The sequence below is a fragment of the Ovis canadensis genome, chromosome 11 (assembly GCF_042477335.2).
Source record: "Ovis canadensis isolate MfBH-ARS-UI-01 breed Bighorn chromosome 11, ARS-UI_OviCan_v2, whole genome shotgun sequence".
In the NCBI taxonomy this organism is placed as follows: Eukaryota; Metazoa; Chordata; class Mammalia; order Artiodactyla; family Bovidae; genus Ovis; species Ovis canadensis.
In genome coordinates this window covers 42990572-43008690 of record NC_091255.1, presented here as the reverse complement: position 1 = coordinate 43008690, position 18119 = coordinate 42990572, and the positions used below count along the sequence as shown (strand labels likewise).

The 18119-nt window shown below is 53.2% G+C and overlaps 1 protein-coding gene across 3 annotated transcripts in view; it reads right to left on the bottom strand.

Moving 5' to 3' along the window:
- The window catches only part of TOM1L2 (target of myb1 like 2 membrane trafficking protein), a 72653-nt gene that overhangs the window by 39703 nt on the left and 14831 nt on the right, over window positions 1–18119 (bottom strand). The gene's annotated exons all lie outside the window — the stretch shown is intronic.

Genomic DNA, 18119 nt, shown 5'->3' with positions numbered 1-18119 from the left:
TCAGTCTTTCAGTTGCGGCATGAGGGATCTAGTTACCTGACCAGAAATGGATCCCAGGCCCCCAGCATTGGGACTCGGAGTCTAAGCCGCTGGACCACCAGAGAAATCCCAACTTTGTCCTTCTTTGTCAAGGCTGCTTTGGCTATTTGGAGTCCCTAGAGATGCCATTCTGGTCCCATCACTTCATGGGAAGTAGATGGGGAAACAGTGGAAACAGTGTCAGACTTTATTTTGGGGGGCTCCAAAATCACTGCAGATGGTGATTGCAGCCATGAAATTAAGACGCTTACTCCTTGGAAGGAAAGTTATGACCAACCTAGATGGCATATTCAAAAACAGAGACATTACTTTGCCGACTAAGGTCTGTCTAGTCAAGGCTATGGTTTTTCCAGTGGTCATGTATGGATGTGAGAGTCAGACTGTGAAGAAGGCTGAGCGCCGAAGAATTGATGCGTTTGAACTGTGGTGTTGGAGAAGACTCTTGAGAGTCCCTTGGACTGCAAGGAGATCCAACCAATCCATTCTGAAGATCAGCCCTGGGATTTCTTTGGAAGGAATAATGCTAAAGCTGAAACTCCAGTACTTTGGCCACCTCATGCAAAGAGTTGACTCATTGGAAAAGACTCTGATGCTGGGAGGGATTAGGGGCAGGAGGAGAAGGGGACGACAGAGGATGAGATGGCTGGATGGCATCACTGACTCGATGGACGTGAGTCTGAGTGAACTCCTGGAGTTGGTGATGGACAGGGAGGCCTGCCATGCTGCGCTTCATGGGGTTGCCAAGAGTCGGACATGACTGAGCGACTGAACTGAACTGAGAGATGCCATATGAATTTTAGGATGGAGTTTTCTATTTCTGCAAAAAAAAAAAAAAAAAAACATGCTGATGGGATTTTGAGTGAGATTGCATTGAATCTGCAGACCACTTTGGGTTAGTACTGTCAGCTTCAAAGTATGAAGTCTTCAGTCCATGAATATGGGATGTCCTTCCATTCATCTATCTTCTCTCATTTCTTTTGGGCTTCCCAGGTGGCTTAGTCAGCCTGCCAATGCAGGAGATGCAAGCAATGCAGGTTCAACCCCTGGTTCGGGAAGATCCCCTGGAGGAGGACATGGCAACCCACTCCAGCATTCTTGCCTGGAAAATTCTGTGGACAGAGGAGCCTGGTGGGTTACAGTCCGTGAAGCCAGGAAGAGTCAGATACGATCGAGTGACTGAGCAACAACAAAGACATTTCTCCCAGAGATGCTTTGCAGTTCTCAGTGTACAAGTCTTTCACCTCCTGGCTAATTCCTAGGGATTTTATTCTTTTGGATGCTATTAATTTCCTTTTTGGATTGTTCGCTGTGTAGAGAAACAGCTGAGTGTTGACTCATATCCTGGAGCTTTGCTGAATCTATTTATTCATTCTAACAGGTTTTTTTTTTTTTCATGAAACCTTTAGGGTTTCCTACATACAAGGTCACATCATCTGTGAATAGAGATGGTTTTACTTCTTTCGTTCCCACTTGGATGCCCTTCCTTTCTTTTGTCCTATAACTACTCTGGTTAGGACTCCCAAGACTACGTTAAACAGAAGTGGTGAAGTCAGCATCCTGGGCCTGATGTATGGCTTTACCAAACCTGACGATCGCCTGAGAGGAAACCCAGGGATAAGAGGACCTAGTGGAGCTGAGTTCTCACCTCAGGGAAAGGTAGATCACCTGCCTGAGGGTGAGCGCGGGAACCCCAGCAGGGGCTTGAGGACTCTGCCTGCCAAGGGGTCTCATATCTGCATCCAGCTCTGAGGAGGTCACTGGGACTTCTCTAGCCTGGAAAGCCATGCCCCACAAGCCTGCCCAAGGACAGAGCCACCCCATGGCTTCCCCGTGCCTCCTGCCATAGGATCTCGAGGGGCGCTTCTGACGGGCACCCGTACTTGATGGTATGATCTACAGTCCACATGAGAGCCGAGTTCTCAAGGCCTCCCGATGCTGTTCTGGGAGCTTCTTCCCTTCTTACGGCCAATGGGGGGACCCTGGCTCTCCATCTAAACTTGTGGGTGAGCAAAGGGCCTGTGCTACTGAGCAGTGGTGACTGCACATCCTCTGGGGCCCAAGGTGGCCTGGGGAGAGTGGAGCCACGCTCCAACTCTCCCCAGCGTCTCCCTCTGGGCTCAGAAGCCAGAGAGTCGGGCGTCATAGTGGAGTGGGAGTTGAAACCCCGGCTTTGGCGGGTTCAAACTTCAGCCAATTACTGTGTGACCCCAGGAATGTGACCTCTTCGAGGCTTTCTGTTGTCTATAAGATGTGATAATCACAGCAGTCTTCTCACAGGGCTGCTGGGAGGTGAACTCAACACGAAACAGGAAGCCCTGCGGAGCCCCCTACACAGCCACACAGAGGCTGGAACCCCCACCCCCACCCCCGCCTCCCCAGGGCGTCCCTCGCTTTCCCGTGTCACCACTGCCACCTACAGGTAAACAGAAGTCCACAAGCCACCCTGGTCACTCAATGCCCTGGGAACCTGCAAACACCCAGCTGTCTGATTCGAGGCTTCTGCACCACAAGGGTCTCCCTCAGAGGTAAGCCCCACAACAGCCTGGCCCACGTGCAGGGCAGAGGCACCGCTTCCTCAGGGATCCAAACGCTGAAGCTCCCAGGTCTCAGAGCCCAGCTGTAAGGTTCCCCACGAGTCACTCACAGTGGACATCATGTTTCCCAACTCTGGACGTGGGCCCTGGGGTAGGGGGCCCAGAGCACTGCCTGCGCCCCACCGGCCACACCGCTGACCCCAAATCCCCCAGCCACTGAAGTCACTCCTCTCACACGAGGTCGAGAGAGCACACCGTGGCCTCTTCACAGACACCCTCTTATGCGCCACCCCGCTCCGAGGCAGCCCTTGTCAGAGGGGAGAAAAGGGAAGCCGAGGGGTGAACCGCCCAACTGCACACGGCTGGCACGGAGCACCAACCAAGGTCATCCTGGCGCATGAGGTCTCGGACTCTGACACCCCGGGCCAGGCTGGGCCTTGAGCACACCTGGGCCCCCAGCCCCTGGACACAGCCGCGTCCCCCCAACCCCTGATCTCTCAGGTGAGCTCAGAAGGGCTGGCTGAGAAGCATGAGAGAACAGGGTGAGGGGTCAAGTGCAGTCAGCTGCTCCCCTTGTTTTTTTTAATTCGTAAACTGTCAATACTGGAATAATGTCAGACTTACTGAGAAGCTGCCAAGATAGTACAAGGATCCCCAAGGGCTTGTCTCCCAATTTCTGCTCATGTTAACATCCTTCAGGGCCACCGTTCATGTGTCAAAACTGAGATGCTAACAGCAGCTCAGGACTACTAACTCCTATTCAGAGTTTTCCATTTTTTCCACTGAGATGCCCTCTTCTGTCCAGGATCCAGTTCAGACCAGCATGCTGCATTTAGGTTTCTCCGCACTTTAAACGTCTACTTTCTTTAAAGACTGGCACATTCATAAAATCCTGAGCTCACTCTCCCACCCACACAGCTCAGTTCCGAAGGGCAGTGCCCTGCCAGCCGATCCCACACCCCGCCCCGGCCGAATGAGGACACCTCGTCCTCCCAGGCCCCGACAAAGGAGCCCTTCAGGGCGGCCCAGCAGCAGAGAACAGAGGCTGGTCATCCATGCAGGCCTGGGCTGCTGGTCCAAGTTCTTTCTAACTGGAATTCTCCTGGAAGACGGGGCGGTTTTGGCGGGGGGGAGTCCATAGCTTTAAATACATGTTCTCTAGAGGCAGAGCCTGGAAAATCCCATGGAGAGAGGAGCCTGGCAGGCTACAGTCCATGGAGTTGCAGAGAGGTGTACATGACTGAGTGACTTCACCTTTTTTCTTTTTTAGAGGCAGAGCTACCGGGGTCTGGATGGGGGATTTCCCCAGGTCTTATAAACAAAGGTGTGGAGGGGGCTGGGGGAAACATGGGCCTAGGGCTGGGGGGCGGCAGAGGGCATGGGAGGAGGCTGGGCGGGGGAGGGGGTCTCCGGCTGTTATCCGCTGGGCCAGTTGACAGGAAGAGGTCTCTCAGGGGCCAGGGCTCAGATTAGGGCTGTGCACCCTGAGGGCAGGGGCCAGGGGAGAGCACCGGGCATCCAGTTCAACCCCAACCTGACTGCGAGGCGTCCTCCCACTGCGCACTGACACCAACCAGACACAGACACAGACACACACAGACACACAGACACACAGACACACACACAGACACACAGACACACACAGACACACAGACACACACAGACACACACACAGACACAGACACACACAGACACACACACAGATACAGACACAGACACACACACAGACACAGACACACACAAAGACACACAGACACAGACACACACAGACACACACACAGACACAGACACACACAGACACACACACACAGAGACACACACAGACACACACACACACACACACACACGGGAAAGGCACAGACTGCTCCTCCCTGTGACCCAGCCAGACAAGCCCTGAGGAAATGCTGAGCGGAGAGGGAGCTGATTCGGCAAAGGTTCCCAACTGAGGAAACCTCTGCTGTTCCCGCAGACGAGAGGACGCCGTTTGACGAGGTCTATCCACAAGGCCTTTTAAAAATGATAAATGCCTCAGCCTCGCCACCAAGTGAAATCAGTGTAGGAATGCTAAGTGAACATCTGGAGCCAAAGTGTCCCATGCAGACTGATCTCCACCAGGCAGAGACATGAGCTCGTGGGCGAGAACACACAGCCGGTCCTCTCTGTGCTGAACTGACCCTGCTTCCCTCCCTCTCTGGTCCCCCCACAGCCCCGGGGCCGCGTGGGGGCCCCTCTTGGAGCCCAGGGACTCCATGGCACAGATGTTCTCCAAGCAAAACAATCTAAACGGCCATAGTCCAGTCCAAGGTTCAGTCTGGTTTGTTCTGTGGAGCCATTCCCACCTGCAGGGACCATTTGGGAAAGGCATCCAGCTTGGGAGGAGTGCGGACAGAACCAAACCACACTGGGCCAGGCGAAGCCGTGCTGTGCCCCTGCCAGCCGGCCCTGGGTCTCCGTGCCCATTTCCCAACGCCCATGCCCCAGGCACAGCCACCCGAGGACAAAGACCACCCTCCATGCCATGCCCCAGTGCTGACTCCGTGTCCCCCAAGGCCTGAGTGGCCCTCGCTGAGCAGCAGGCTTTGGGGGACATGCTTTGATACGGATATTCAAGAGAGAAGAGAATCAGAAAGAAACCCAGAGAAGGCCACTTTTCAGGGCAGTGGTTCTTGGCTCTTTCTGGATGGAATGTTAAAGAGTAATTCCCTGTGAGCATCTGGGAAGATCTTCCAGAAAAGTGCGCAGGTACTTAACTCAGCACACACTCTAGACGGGCTCCCCAAGAGCACCACCCGGGTTGGAAAGCACCCTGACCGGGAGCATCTCAAGCGCCTCGCTGCCCTGTTCATAAGAACACCTGCAAAGCTAAGCAGAACATGAATGTCCAGGGCAGCCAGGCGGCTGCAGCGCTCCCAGGAGGGCCCCTCTGGGCAGGCGGGCGGACTCTCCACTGGGGGTCTCAGCCGCTGGACCAGGCACAGCGGGTCTATGGGACTGGGATGCTGACCTCACTGTGCTGTGGTCTCCCTGATGGCTTCCTTAAGTGCCCCGGCAGCCAGGAGCTGCCCCCACACAGCCTTAGTCTGTTCTCCCAGGAAGAGCTGGTCCCAGGGTTCCAGGGAACGAGTGAGTCACCAATGACTGTGATGATGCCTCCCCCACACCCCTACATACTCGGAGACTCCAGGATTCCCAGAGACCTGCTCATCCACTCCTGGGACAGGACTCGCGGTCCTGGCAGCCTGTGGCCCCCAGTCCATCATTGCCCTGTCCTCCTGGCCCTTTGCGGCCACTCCCTGCGACTGTGCGAGGAAGTCAGTCCCAGTTTCTTCTCACCGAGTGTTGGAACACACGTAAAGGCCTGCTTCCAAAAGGAACTTGGGGTCATTTTTATAATAATTTATACTCAAGGAAAATGAAATGAAGACTGGAAACCACGTGGAATAGAAGAGGAAACGAGTTATGACGACTCCTGGCACCCTAGGTAAAAGGGACAGACAAGGAGCCTTGGTCCTCACTGTCTGACTGAGGGCAGAGCAAGCCACACTCCACCAGCAGGGTGGCCATCTTTTCCTAATGTTGAGGACTTGGAGGTGAACGTACTGCCATCACTCCTGTACTGTGCAATAATGAGCAGGGTCACATGAAATGTCTTGAAGACAGCATCACATAAAACGCAAAACATTCTCCCTCCGCCTTCCTGGCATCCGTGCCCTCCCCAACTAGCCCCCACCATCTCCCCAGCTCCTCCAGGCCCCCTCGTGACGGCACGGCTCCCCTCGGCCGGGCTCCTCCAAGTTCCCAGAACCACTTCGACCTTCCCCAGCTCCCCTGCACTTACTCTAGATCCTGCCTCTTCAAAGATCTCCCCGACTCCCAGTCCAGAGGCCTCCCCCAGCATACCCCGGCACCCCCACCTCTGCCCAGCACTCACACCACGGAGGCAGGTCACACGGCCTCACGATGCCTGTGCTCAGGCCAAACTGAGCCCCAGTCTGACTTTTGTGGTTATTGGCTGTGTGACCTTCAGCAAATAACTAAATTTCTCTGAGCCTCGGTGTCTACATCTATGGACTAGGAACAGCAACATCCACACCGTGCGAAGCTTCTGTGAGAACTAAGGCTGGCCCAGAGCAGCATGCAGAAGTAGGGCAGGCATGGCTGCGCCCGTGGTTGGCCTGTACTCCAGTTACTCAGTCGTGTCTGACTCTTTGTGACCTTGTGGACTGTAGCCCACCAGGCTCCTCTGTCCGTGGGATTCTCCGGCCAAGCACACTGGAGTGGGTTGCCATGCCTTCCTCCAGGGGATCTTCCCAACTCAGGGATAGAACCCAGGTCTCCTGCATTGCAGGCATATTCTTTACCATTGCCCACCTGGGAAGCCCAATACTGTGGAGACCCCCAGCAAAGGTGGTCCCTGAGGGCGACTAGAGGAGCATCTCCAGGATGCCCTGCACCATGGAGCTCAGGAACAGGGCTGCCTGAAAGTCTGACTGTGTAGAATCAGAGACCCTACACACGGTGGACTCATGCAGGGCCCAGGTCTGGAACATGGAGCTCCTGACCCCAGGCCACGCTTGGTCCATGGGACACTATCAGAACTGCCCCAACCCCAGGGGCTCAAGGGCACTGACCTCCTGCGTCTCAAGGCAAAGACCCTCGTCCCTGTGAAAAGATCACTCTCATCACGCAGATCACACTATTACAACCTGGGCAACCACCTCGCCCGGAGAGCCCCTCTAGGGGACCGGGTGTGCACTTAATTGTTACGAATGTGCACTGCTGACCAGAGCCTCAGTGAACTGCAGATACAATCTATCAGCTCTCGATGGCTAATTTGGTAGAACATGAATCCTGTGAGTTCTAATAACTCACAGGAGACTCCTGGAGCACTTACACGCTATATGTCTTCCACACTCATAAAACAACCGTAATTACCTTTCATGGGTGAGATGGTCTAGTAATTCTTAGGTGATTTAACCCTGAGAAAGTCTACAGAAAAAACTAATTTCAAAGAATTTTGTCTCAAAAGAAGAGGACGAGACCAAGAACTGACGAGTCTGTTTTTTAGCCCACCTGGCCTCATCCCCTGGGGACACATGCATTGCAGGGACTCAGCCCCGGATAGCCGTGCAAAATTGTGTCCAAAACAGTTCTGAATTTTCTGTTTTGGAAGTTCCTTTCAGAAGTCCTGTGACTGTGAGGGGAAGCCAGGACTTCCAGGGGCAGGCTGGGGCAGGGGGTGGGTGCTCTTTGGAACCAGACAGTCATGGATGCAAGTCTCACTTAAAAACACTGCGGAAGTAACCTAAACGGGAGAATTTGAAAAAGAATCGATACACGTATATGCATAACTGAATCTCTTTGCTGTATACGTGAAAGTAACACAACATTGTTAATCAATTATGTGTGCTTAGTCGCTTAGTCGTGTCTGATGCTTTCTGACCCCGTGGACTGTAGCTTGGCAGGCTCCTCTGTTCATGGAACCCTCCAGGCATCAAAAGTGGGGAAAACAAACAAACAAACAGGAGGGACTATCCCTGATGGTCCAGTGGCTAAGACTCCACGCCTGCAATGCAGGGGGTCTGGGTTCAATCCCTGGCCAGGGAACTAGATCCACATGTTGCGACGAAGATCCTCTGTGCTACAACTAAGACCTGGTGCAGTCAAATTAAAAGAAAACACGCGTGAAACCGACTGGTATCATTTCCAGGGCTCAGAAGAGCTCTGGGACCATAGTCCTTTATGTCTCAGTGCAGAGAATTCAGCAAGAGCTGAACGGAGGTGGATAAGAAGGGATTTATTACTGGACTTCCCTGGTGCTCCAGTGGCTAAGACTCCGTGCTCTCAGTGCAGGAGGCTGGAGTTTGATCCCTGGTCAGGTAACTAGATTCCACATGCTGCAGCCAAGAAGCTGCATGCCACAACTAAAGAACCTGCATGCCACAATGAAGACCTGTTGTAGCCAAATATATAAATAAAAAAAATTTTAAGTAATCTATTAGAACAGGACGCTTGTGAGGTTTACTAGCAGGCAGGCAAGAAAGGCCATACCCTGAGAACTTAGAGAGCTACAATGTTCTAATCAAAGGCAAAGTGGGAAAGGGAGAAGAACCTCTTTGTTTTTCTCGAGTAGATATCACATTTCCATCATCAGTTCCTCCCCCAGTTAGGACAAGGAAGCTTACTTGTTGGTCAGGCCAGGACTGTTATTAACACTTTGGAAAAGTATTTTTCAGGTCTCAGTACAAAATGAGGGTCTTTCATTTTGAAAAGTCACCTTCCTGTAAATGATTGCTTTTTGTGTGCACAGAGCCTGTTTTGGGGGTCATTAACTTGATGGCACCATGGGGCATTTCTCACCTGCCCTTATTTTCTACTACTGTTTTATTGTTTGGGGGGTGTTGTGCAAAGAACATGTCTTAGGGGCCAGAGAACATGTTTTGGGGGTGACTAACTCACTGAGCTCACCAGGCAGGATATGGGCCTCATGCCACAATTATTTTGTTGTTGGGGGCATGCCTCCTGCTTCTGTTCTATTGTTTTGTTGCTAAGCAAACCTGCTTTCTTGAGTTATCATTAACTTACAAGGGTCTCCCATATTTTTCTATTTACAATCCCCTAGGGGGATTAACTACTTAATCACCTATTTTGTCCCTTCATTCTATCCCTACGACTGGGATGTTTTTTAACCTCCTTTCTCAGTGTTCTCCTATATAAAATGGGGACAATATTAATGAATATGGAAATGATTTACTGTACATCAGATCATTTGGGGAGTTTGTTAAAAATACAGATATGTGAGTCCCATCCCTAAAGATTCTGTTTCAGTGAGTCTGATGTGGGCCCGGAAATCTGTGGGGATTTAAATTATTTTTCATTTTTAATTACACAATATGTAAATACATTTCCCCCTTGTAAAATATTAAAACATTACCTTATCAGTTATGATTGCATTCAGCTGCAAGCAATTAAAAAAAACTTAACAGTTGCTTAAGCAGATGGGGGTTACTTTTCTCATGGAGTAAGAACCCTGGAAGCAGGCAGTGCAGGCGGGAGCAGCACCACCAGGCCCCCAGGCAGGATGGGATCCGTTGGTCTTCCTGCTCCACCAGCACTTCCGTCCCTGAACCCATGAGGTGGCCAATGCCCAAGCAGACAGAGTCCTTGAAACAGGCAGGAAGAAGGCACAAGGGCCAGAGGGCTTTGCCATTTACTGCTGAAGAGGTGCTGTTTCTCTCAGAGGCCAGAATTGTGCCCTATGCCATGCGTAGCTATAAGGGAAACCAGGTGAGAGAATGTTCCAGCCGGGCCCAGAGTCCCACCCCAGTCAGGAGGAAACGAGGGGTGTCCAGCACAGCCAAAGTGACAGCTGCATCCTCTGGCCCTTGTCCCCAGGCTTCGTCCGTCCCGGCCTCACGGGCATGTTTTTGCCAAGTCCCCTGGGGTCTGAGCACGGCCACAGCGCTCACGAAGCTCTCGCCAGCTCAGCGCTGGGTGGCCAAGTGCCCCAGGGGCCTAGGGACCACGTCCTCACCTCTCCCCTCACCTGCAGGTCAGCCAGGAAGCCTGCTCTCCTCCACTGCAGCCACATCTCAGGTTCAGTAATATGAAGCATCTGAAGAATGTGACGGGGGCTCCAAACCTGGCTGAAGCCATGAGGCCCTGAGATGACGGAGTGTCCCCTGAGGGGACCGAGGCCTGAGGAGGCCAGGCTGCATTCCTGGACCCACGTGGCTGCTGGGCAGGTGGTGACCGTGCCCAGTGGGAGAAGGTCAAGGTAAAAATTGTACACACAGTTTTATGTTAACCACTGTGCCCACATAGAAGGAGAAAGGCCTGGAGTGTTAGCCCAGGTTGTAACCAGGTGGACACCACAGGGTGAGAGCAGCCACGTCCAAGACTACTTTGATATTAAAAAAAGAAATTATTGGGTTTTGGCTGTGCTGGGTCTTTGGTGCTGTGTGGGCTCTTCTCTGGTTGTGGTGATCCAGGGCTACTCCCTAGCTCAGCGCACAGGCTTCTCTTATTGTGGAGCACGGGCTCTAGGGAGCACAAGCCCAGGCGCTCTGCAGCTTGTGGGATCTTCCTGGGTCAGGGATTGAACTGTGTCTTCGGCACTGGCAGGCGTCATCACTGAGCCACCAGGGAGGCCCCCGCTTTGTTGCTCAGGGAAGAATTTTTCTATAAAAATGTGCACTTCCCTTGTAACCAGGTTTAGGTCATCAGGAATCTGAACAGTTTGGGGAGGGCTCTGGTGGGTCAGGCTTCCCAGGTGGCTCAGTGGTAAAGAATCCGTCTGCCAATGCAGCAGACACAAGAGACTGGGCTTCGGTCCCTGGGTTGGGAAGATCCCCTGAAGTAGGAAATGGCAACCCACTCTAGTATTCTTGCCTGGGAAATCCCATGGACAGAGCACCTGGTGGGCTACGGTCCATGGAGCTGCAAGGAGTCTGACACGACTGAGCGGCTGAGCACTGGTGGGTCAGCTCACCCAGTTCTGTTCTTCATGTAAAATTAAATGTCAAAGAGTGGGGACTCCGGCCTCGGCAAAGGCACAACCTAGACAGGGCCCGGCCATGATGGTGGCCTTGCAATCCCCTGACACTGTTCAGATTTCACAGGGAAAGGGCTCAAGGCCCCTGTGGTTCCCAGCCAGAAGCTGCAAAGACAGTGGGGGTCATTACTCTGCCACCACGCTGCCTGTACCCCAACTCAGCAACCCAGCTGCACATGGCCAGCCAGCTCCCTCAGGGGGCCAGGCAGTGCAGAGGACCTCGTGCCCAGAGGCAGCCAGCTAGGAAGCGGCGTTTTCCAAGAAGGGTATGCTATTGACCAGCATCCCCCATTTCCTCAGGAGGCTTCCAGGGCATCAGAAAAGCCTGCAATAAACCCATTCATAGATGAGGTCTATGGGCTGGATGCTGCTCACCTGCAGAGGCAGGCGGACCGTGAGCAGGGCTGAGAAGAAACCTTGTCCCCAAGGACTGTTCTCACTCAGCTTCTCTGCTCCAGCCAGTGCACATGGCCTGCAGGCAAGACCAGCCTGGACGGGCTTTTCCTCAACAAAGCTGCCCCCGGCCACTGGGGACCCCTGACCCAGCTAAGTCTGGTGCATCCTGAACCCCTTCCTCAAATGTGATGGCAGAGAAATGACCTCCATGGCCACTCATCCTGCTCTCTCGGTCAGCAGACCCTGAGTGTGCCCTGGTTATAGGGCAGCTCAAGAAGCGCCTGGGCCCCACCTCCCTCGCTGGGTCTCTCAGGGCTCCTATGCAAGGCTGAGCCATGAGTCTGGCCTCACCACCCGCAATGTCCACAGTGGCAAGCCTTTGGGACCCACTGAGTCAAGTCACAAAATGATGAAACACAGTTGGAAAAATCAACATAAAAATATCCAACCTCAGCAGGAATTAAAGAAATGTGAATTTAAGTGAAAGGCACTATCTCCTGCCAACTTAGCCAAGTCTGTGAGGAACCCTCTCGTATAAGGGGCTTAACTGGCTCTGTCCTGTCCACCCTCCGCCTGGTGGCCAGGTGACCCAGCACATAGGCTCCTCAGTCACTGCCCTGCTTGGAGCCACTCCTTGGTTTTCCCTTCCATTTCAGCAAAGTCTAGGCTCTGTCCCCAGGCCTTAGTTGCTCCCCTCACCCCTGCCCCTTCCCCTCCCATCCCTTCACCCACCTCCTCTGGCCTCAGCTCCCCCAGGTCCACACCCAGCGGCAGCTCTGGTCTCCCCCACCCCCCATATGCCTCCACCCTCGGTCACTATCAGAGTGTGCCTTGCGAGCCCTCTCCCAGGAAGTCTTCCCAGCCCCATGCACACCTGAACCCACACTAGGTCCCCAAAATGCTGAGAAAAGAAAAGGCAGTGAAGCTTTCAGGGAGCGAGACCCTCAGAAAGGAGCCACCTGTCTCACAGGGTGATTCCGGGGAACAGGGGTTCCCTATCACAACTGGAAATGCAGACAAAGACAAGTTCTCCCAGGGTTTGTTGCTGCATTAATTGTTACAGCCAGGAAAAAAAGGCAACAACCTGAATGCCCAGCACTAAGGTACAGTAAATCACAATACAGCCACATGATGGAACATGGCGTCATCATTTAACGCCTGGCCAGGACCCCAAGGGAGATCCCCTGTGCCCCCGTCTGCACGCCTGGGGCGAGGCTCCGACCTGCAGGGCAGCAGGGATCAGCTCTGGCTTCTGAGCCCAAGAGGAGGTAGCACAATGCAGCTCCCAGGGTGGGGTCACAGCGATGCTGTGAAGGACCCAGACAGGCAGACTTCCTCTGAAGGACTTGTTTTCCCCAATAATCGTGGCTCTTCCAGCTGGTCTGACCTCTTCCGGGCTGCAGAGCGAGGCCAGCCTCTCCTGCCACACACTGTCCGCAGTGGGCTCTCAGAGCTGAGAGGAGCTGGAGCTCTCACCCGGGGCCACCCGGCCACCCCAGCGCTCTTCCTGCCTGCCGCCTACCGCCCTCCCATGCAGGGGGCTGAAGGAAAGCACACAAGGGCCAAGCCCAGGCCAGGGCCTCCAAGTCAAAGGGACCATGTCACCCTTCTCCCGGGGAGACCAGTCAGTGAGCAAGGACGTCAAGGAGAGGCCGGAGGGACATAGACTGGCACCAAGTCTTATGAAGCCTTTTGTGTGCCCTGCCCTGGGACAGGCCCTTGAGGGAATAGAACCCAGTTTGGAAACCATCTACAACCCATAAAGCAGGGGATCCAGGCCCTGATCAGTAGTGGTTGTGAAAGTCACAGAGAGACAGCAGAGGCCCCTGCCTCCTTGGGAAATTCAACCTGAACTTGGTCAGTCGGAGGTTTACAGGAAACATGGGAACACGTGGCCACATTAGACGACACCACGAGATGCAATCAGCACAATCCAGGCCGTGGGAAACTCAATAGGGCCAGTGACCTGGTTTCTTCGACATACAAACTGCAGTGAAGTAAACAGGGAGGAGGAGCCTACAGACTAAGAGACAAAAGAGACACACCACCCACCTGCAAGGCGGAGCTTATCAGAGCCTGTTCAAACAGACTTTAACACAACGTGTGACACGACATCAGGAGACAACTAAAAACACGACTTGCCTGGTGGCTCAGATGGTAAAGAGTCCGCCTGTAATGCAGGAGACCTGGGTTCAATCCCTGGATTGGGAAGATCCCCCAAAGGAGGGCATGGCCAGTATTCTTGCCTGGAGGATCCCCATGGACAGGGGAGCCTGGTGGGATACAATCCATGGGCTTGCAAAGTCAGACACAACTGAGCGACTAAGCACAGTACAGAAACGTGAATGCTGACTGAATAAGCAATATCGGGGAATTATTATTAATTCCTGAAGTACAACAATGGTATCATGGTTGTTTTTAAGAGTTCATTTTCTTTTAGAGATACACATTGAAATATATGGCTGAAATAATATGATTTGGGGGATTTACTTCAAAATAATACAGACCAGGAGAGTGAGGAGATGGGAATGTTGACAAAACAGGCCATGAGTTGATCACTGCTGAAGTTATAGAAAGGGTTGAATGGAGTTTCATTATACTATTCTCTCTCTTTTAAAAAATGTTTAAAACTGAGTAAGTCAAAGTTTAAAAAGTAAACACAGGTTTGAAGAAAAGATTACCATATTCAATGTTATCAGAGAAAAGTCAAAGTGAAAACTAGAGGGCAGGGGGAATTCTCTAGCAGTCCAGTGCTTAGGGCTCTGGGCCTCCACTGCAGGGGGCACGGGTTCAGTCCCTGGTTGGGGAGCTTAAGATTCTGCAAGCTGGGCAGTGTGGCCAAAAAACCAAAAACAACTAGAGGGCAGAAGATGGCAAATATAACGGACGTTTCGGTGTGAGAGAGACTCAGACTCCATGAACATCCACTGAGTGCCTGCCTTGTGCCAGCCTCTACAGTGGGTGCCTTATTAACCAGCCGTGTGATCCTGGCCCCTCAGCCTCCTCACCTGTGAAGTGGGATGTTAAGGACTCCGCCTCACCTGCCAGTTACTAAGATGAGATGGAAATGTGCTTACAGATATCAAACACTTAAGAGTAGTGCGTGGCCTGCAGCAACGGCGCTCAAGACCAGCTGTACCTAACTTCACGCAACAAACACTCATGGCCTCATTTGGAGCCCAGGCTCCAGAAGCAGCCCCCAGCTCGCGAGGGTGGGGGACCAGGGCTGCTAGGAGCATGCAGAATGGTCATCTGGGAAGAAGCTAGCTCTGACCCTGGATGGAGCCCGGGACTGAGACGAGGCTGGAAGAAGCCAGGAAGAAAAACACCGGAGGCCTCAGAATGCCACTCTGATGACGTTCAGGGCAAATTCTTCTCCTAATTAAAGACTGGCCTCCACAGCTGTCACTGGAGCGACCTCGCTAATTCAAATAAACAACCACAGGGTTTCAGAGGAACAGTTTTAACCCCACTTTCCCATAATAAGCATTCTGGATTTCAGCCCAAAGCTTTAGCTGGTTACGTGTGGGGGTCATTCTAACAAACTGTTTTTCTGGCTGGGTCCCAAGAGAGCCAGTCTGTCATTCCAGCAACGAGGTGACCGGTTTTGCTTTCCTATCCAAAGTGGGGGCTTCTCCATGGGGCTTATGAGTCTTACCTGTAAGGTTTATAACCTCTTGGGCTCTCCACCTTCCCCTAAAACCTGTTCTGGGGCCTGGTTTGGGGAAACTACACTGGTGAAGGTGGCTATCCAGACGTGACACACCAGGATACATACCCCCAAAGAAGAGAACACTTCTCCAGGGAAAAGCCATCCTTGCCTATCCCCCCCAGGGTGGCCGAGCACCCGGGGAGGAACCCCCGGGCCTGGCGATCCTGCTGCTCAGTGACGGAGATCCAGAGGCCTTGGTGGACGTGCAGGAAGAGGACTGGATGTGGCCTAAACATGCCCTTCAAGTCCCTGCCTTGCCCTCCAAGGGTCTGCTCAGCTTCCTCATTTGGTAATGGAGAACCTTTCTGAACAGGTGCACAGAGTCAGACAGGAAGCTGGGTCCTGGTCTGGCGATGCTGGCTCCCATTAAGCCAGACCCTCCAGAAAAGGGTTCCAGGTCAGTGGGTCCCCTTGCCTAATCTGGGGTGTTTGCGGGTCCAGACCAAGGCACCGGGGAGCAGTGGGACTGGACGAGCCTGGGTCTTATGTCCAGTTCGGCAACATCAACCTCACACATTCCATTCCCAGCAACTTTACAGTTGGAACGTCCACCCCTCACTATCCTGACTGGAGAACAAGCCTCCACAGGTGACCAGTGACCCTCCTGAGCCTCAGAGCTTGCCTCTTCCCACTAAAACTGAGCAGGGAAGGGCTGCTGCACCTGTGCTTGACCTGCCTGCCCAGTTTCTCTCCACGGCAGGGCTGAGTAGCACTACCCGCGAGAGAAGTGGGAAGCAGGTGGGGGATGCAGGCAGGGGTCTGCGGAGACCCCTATGCGGCTGTCAGCTTCCAGGAATCAGCACTGGCTGGAACGCCAGACAGAGGCAGGACCACGTGAAGTTAGTCTGCTGACCCATAGCCGGCCCCTTCTCTTCTCAAGGTCGCAAAGCTCGGTTCACTGATTAGCCACCATGAAGGAGGGGGCTGGGGGGGTAGTCCCACCTGGGCTCAGACCCCTGGCTCTGTAATTCATTTGCCCCAGGAGCTCAGGCATGCTACCTAACCTCGGTTTTAAACCTCTGTCATTTGATTTGTAAAATGGGGATAGTAGCTAATACCCTGTAGGATTCATTATTGAAAGGATGTTCATGATAAAAGCTACCGAGTGCTGAATGACTTGCATACAGACACACATTGTCTAATCTAAATCTTAAAACCAGCCTATGAAGGAGATCTGCCCCCGTTTCTATTTTTGCTATTATTAAAAAAAATACTTATTTGGCTGTGCTGGGTTCTAGTTGTGGCCCATGTGGGATCTAGTTCCCTGACCAGGGATGGAACCTAGGGCACCTGCTTTGAGAGCTCGGAGTCATAACCATTAGACTACCAGAGAAGTCCCTGCCCCTGGTTTTATTTTTTCTGAGATAGGAAGAGATTTAAAGTTTAAATCTCTTTTTAAAGTTTAGGGCTGGGTGTGCGGCAGGTTGCAGAGGAGAGGGAGCTATGAGGTTCTGGTAAAGGCATCTCTAAGAGGCCTGCTCGCAGCAGCCCTGGGCAGAGAGCGTCCTCACCCACCGGACTGGTGAGAGGGTTGGGGCTCATGGAGCCCAGCCAGAAGCCCTGACCTTCAGAGACGCGCACGTCACAGTCACGTGAGGCCTGGAACCAGCTTCCAAACCGTGAGGTGGGAAGCATCCAGGAGGCAGGGTGGGACCGGCCAGCTGTTGAGAACTGCTGAAGCCCAGTCATGGAGCATAGAAGCTCTTTACACTGGTTCCCCTATTTATGTTTGAAATTCTCCACAGGAAAAACTAAAAACATCGCCTCCTCTCCTGGAGAATGTGTTAGGTAGAGGAGGGGCTGCCTGGCGAGCAGAAAGGTGAGGACGGTGGACATGGAGCAGAAGGCTCCCTGGGATCTGCTGGATGATGGCTATGAAGACTGGCCCCTCTCCTGCTCCGCACAGGGCCCATCCCCCGGGGACTCAAATGAAGTCTGGAGCAAAGTCTCCACCGAGGGCCCTTGGTGCCAGGCAGCCCAGCCTGCTGTGGCCCCTGCCCCAGGGTCCCAGGAGGTGTCAGAAGGGAAGCAGACTGGGTTGGGTGCAGAGGCTCTGGGCAGCAGTGGGGATGAAGGAATGGGGTGGGGTGCTGAGAGCTGGAACAGGGCGGAGGCCCCCCTTGGCCCCTCAGGATGGGATGCTGCTGCCCCTCTCTGGCAGGGCCCCCCCACACTCCTTCCCCTGAGATGCATAAGCACCACCCATTTAAGACCGCCCAAGCTTCCCCCACCTTTTAAAAAATTTTACTGGATTTACAATGTTGTGTTAGTTTCAGGTGTACTGCAAAATGAATGAGTTACACACACGCATATACCTGCTCTTTTTTAGCTTCTTTTCCCATAGGTCACTACAGAGCATTGAGTAGAGTTCTCTGTGCTGTCCAGTAGGTCCTTGGCAGTTACCTAGCTTGTATAGAGTAGTGTGTTTATGTCAGTCCAAATCTCTCAGTTTAACCCTCTCCCACCTTACCCCTGGTAACCATAAGTTTGCTTTCTACATCTGTGACTCTGCTTCTGCTTTGTACATGAGTTCATTTGCCAAGCTTCCCCCTTGACTCCAGACAAGGTTCAAGCCTGACTCCCAGGGTGATTATCCTCGCTGCCCTCCGCTCCAGCTCCCCACAAGACACCCAGAACTGTGTCCTCGCCCAGCCTGCCTTCTCCCTGTAAACCTCTGAGGGGTCCAGCTCCGAGCACCTCCTCACTGGGCCCACACAGCCTGTGCTGCTCTTGTTTCCAGCCGAGGCAGGGAGAGGCCCCCATCAGTACAATGGGCGATGGAGACCAGGTGACCATCATGACCTTTAGTGACTTTTAAGAATGCAGCCCCTGGGGAGGAGGTGGGGGCGGGCGGTGGGGCTGAGTCATGTGCCTGGCTGCTGGG